This window comes from Neofelis nebulosa, chromosome 1 (assembly GCF_028018385.1).
Source record: "Neofelis nebulosa isolate mNeoNeb1 chromosome 1, mNeoNeb1.pri, whole genome shotgun sequence".
In the NCBI taxonomy this organism is placed as follows: domain Eukaryota; kingdom Metazoa; phylum Chordata; class Mammalia; order Carnivora; family Felidae; genus Neofelis; species Neofelis nebulosa.
In genome coordinates, this window is record NC_080782.1 from 109,576,133 (window position 1) to 109,579,494 (window position 3,362).

Consider the following 3,362-nt stretch of genomic DNA (forward strand, 5'->3'; position numbering starts at 1 on the left):
CCTCTGTTGTTACCCTATCATATGACTAGAAATCCATCTCCAATCTCTAGAAAATCTGTCATTAATCCACATATATTATATAGGAGCAGACAGGAGCAAATCAAGGGAAAGGAGCAAGTGTGAAGGAAGCACAATCTTTTTCCCTAAGCATATCAAAAATCTTTAGTGGCACTGTGGAATGACTACGAGTGTCTGCTGTGAGATTTCATGGAGGATGTGCAGTATGATAGAAAGAAAATCACTAATTTTGCTTTGCCATGCTATTCTGCAAAGGATAAGAGCAAGAAATAGGAAAAAAATGGATATTTAAAGCCTTTTGCCCCAGAGCATGTCTACCTTTCATATCATCAGTTTAACTGATTCTATCTCATAGCTGAATTCCCTGGCTTATAGAAATAGCCAAAATTTAAAGACGGTTGAATTGGATGCTACGTGATCTTATCCAAATGACTTTTGCTTAAATTTGTCTCAGGGTTTAAAGGACAGTTGCTTAGTAAGCAATATATGAATGCAAAAGTCTGGAACTTAAGTCTAGTCTCATAGAAGACGTTTCTCCCAAATGAGGGGGCACTTTTCTTTATCAGGCACATTGACAAAATACAGCCCTGTTAATTCAGCAAACAAAGATGTTGTACCTCCTAGGAAAGAAATATAAAAACTGCAGAGGATGAGAATTTCCATGTGGATATAAGCCTGAGCAGACAGCCTTCATACTGGCTGGCTGGCCAGCCTTCCTCCGCTATGGTATTGCACGCCATGGCCACTTTGCCTGCTACCCAAGTAATGAAGATTTAAGAAGCAAATAAATTCAAGCAAGCAAACAATTAGTCAGTTAATAAATATTCTCTAAATCCTTGAAGAGCTCAGCACTGTGCTGGATACCCAGGCAGACATAGACAAAGAACAAAATCTCAAGAAACTCGCAATTACCCAACAGAAAAAGACATGCTCTTGAACAAGAAAGATAAATTATGAGTTACTAAGGAGAAATAAAAAAAAAACCTTCAGACTATGGTGTGACTTTATAACTTTGGACAAATCAGTAAACTCTGGGTCTCTATCTCCTCAAATAAAAATCAAGGAGGGTGAACTAAATTATTTCTCTTAAAGATGTAATGAGTCCATGAATTAAGTTATAAATTATATGCCCCTGAATGGGAACAGGGTTACATAATATTTAAGTATGCAAACTCTAGTTAAGACCATCTTGGCTAAAATCCTGACCCTATCACTTATGGTGAGAAGTTGAATAAGGAACTTAATGTTGCTAACCCTAAATCTCCTCAGCCTCTCCTGTTGCTACTCCTTGTTTGGACGCAAAGGTTTCTCATACTATAAAGATTATTAGTATCACTGCTGTTAGTGAAATCAAAGAGCTTACTGAGGAGATTGCGTTTCAAGTTGTGTATGCATCTGGGTAATCAGAGCAATGTCGAGGTATTCCAGATAATCCGAGGAAATGTTGAGGGAAACATGTTATGTTGAAGCCTACAAATATAACTATGAAGTGGATTTTTTGCTCTGGTATTATCAAGAGTGTATCCTGAGAATAGGGGAAAACAGTGAACAAAACCTCCTGTGACAGCAAACGCTGCCCCTATTGATAATAGGTAATGGAAGTGTGCTGCTACATAGTACGTGTAATGAAGAACAATATCTAATGAAGAGTTGGCTAGTACAATGCCTGTTAGGCCCCCTGCAGTAAATAAAGCCCAAGGCTCATAATACATTGGGGATCATTTAATATTTCCTCCATGAAGGGTGGCAAGTCAGCTCAATACTTTTACCCCAGTAGGGATGGCAATAATTATAATGGCTGATGTAAAGTATGCTTGTGTGACAACGTCTGTTCCCACAGTGAACATATGATGGGCTCATACAATGAAACCTGGGAAACCAATGGATATTATTGCCCAGATTATTCCCATATAACCAAAGGGTTCCTTTTTTGCCTGAATATTGTCACCTATTGGTAACAATATGTGAAATTATTCCACAACTTGGTAGAATTAGAATATAGATTTCTGGGTGTCCAAAGAATCAGAGTAAGTGTTGACATAAGATGGGATCTCCTCCTCCAGCAGGATCTAAGAAAGTAGTATTTAGGTTTTTGTCTGTCAGTAATATAGTAATTCCAACTGCTAATACTGGTAGTGATAGGAGTAACAGGACGGAAGTAATTAGGCCAGATCAGACAAACAGGGGTGTCTGGTATTGAGATATTGCAGGGGGTTTTATGTTAATGATTGTAGTAATGAAGTTAATAGCACCTAAAATTAAAGAAACACCTGCAAGATGCAAGGAAAAAATGGTGAGGTCCACAGATGCTTCTGCATGGGCTAGGTTGCCAGCTAGAGGAGGATGTACGGTTCATCTGGTTCCTGCACAGGCCTCTGCTATTGATGATGCAAGTAAGAGTAGGAAGGATGGGGGAAGAAGTCAGAACCTTGTATTATTTATTTGAGGGAATGCTGTATGAGATGCTCCTATTATTAATGGCACCAATCAGTTCCCAAAGCCCCCGATGATGATTGGTCTTACCATAAAGAAGATTATTACTAATGCATGAACAGTGACAATTACATTAAAGATCTGATCATCTCCTAGTAGAGTGCAGGGTTGGCTGAGTTCAGCTCGAATTAAAAAGCTAAGGCTGGTTCCTGGGGCGCCTGGGTGGCTCAGTTGGTTAAGCGACCGACTTCGGCTCAGGTCAGGATCTCACGGTTGGTGAGTTCGAGCCCTGCGTTGGGCTCTGTGCTGACAGCTCAGAGCCTGGAGTCTGCTTCGGACTCAGTGTCTCCCGATCTCTCTGCCCCTCCCCTGCTCACGCTCTGTGTCTCTCTGTCTATCAATGATAAATAAAAACATTTAAAAAAAAAAAAAAAGAAGGCTAAGGGTGGTTCCTACTATGCCAGCTCAGGCACCCAATAGGAGGTAGAGAGTGCCAATATCTTTGCGGTTAGTGGAAAATAGTCAGTGGTTTATGAACATAGGTAAAATAGCTGAGTAAAGCATTAGACTGTAATTTCCTATTGCTGTGAAACAAACCACCCAAAATCCAATGGATTAAAACAATAACCATGCATTATTCTTGGAGTCTATGGAACACATGGGTGTTTTGGTTAGTGTCAGCTGGGCTCACTGTTACATCCACAATTAGTTGTGTATTGAACAGGCAGCTCTCTTACAAGTTTGGGGGTTAGCTGGTATAATCTGGCCTAAGATGGTCCTAGCGAGGACACTTGGCCTCTCTTCCACATGGATCCCATCATCCAACAGCTAGTCCAGGTTTCTTCACATGACAGTGGTGGAGCTCCAAGAGAAAGGACCCTTGAGGCCTTCACTCAGAACCAGCACACTGC

The 3,362-nt window shown here is 40.5% G+C and overlaps 1 pseudogene; it reads right to left on the reverse strand.

Annotated features, from left to right (window-relative positions):
- Positions 1-1,273: 1,273 nt before the first annotated feature.
- Positions 1,274-2,991, reverse strand: LOC131517658 (cytochrome c oxidase subunit 1-like; annotated as a pseudogene).
- Positions 2,992-3,362: the final 371 nt, after the last annotated feature.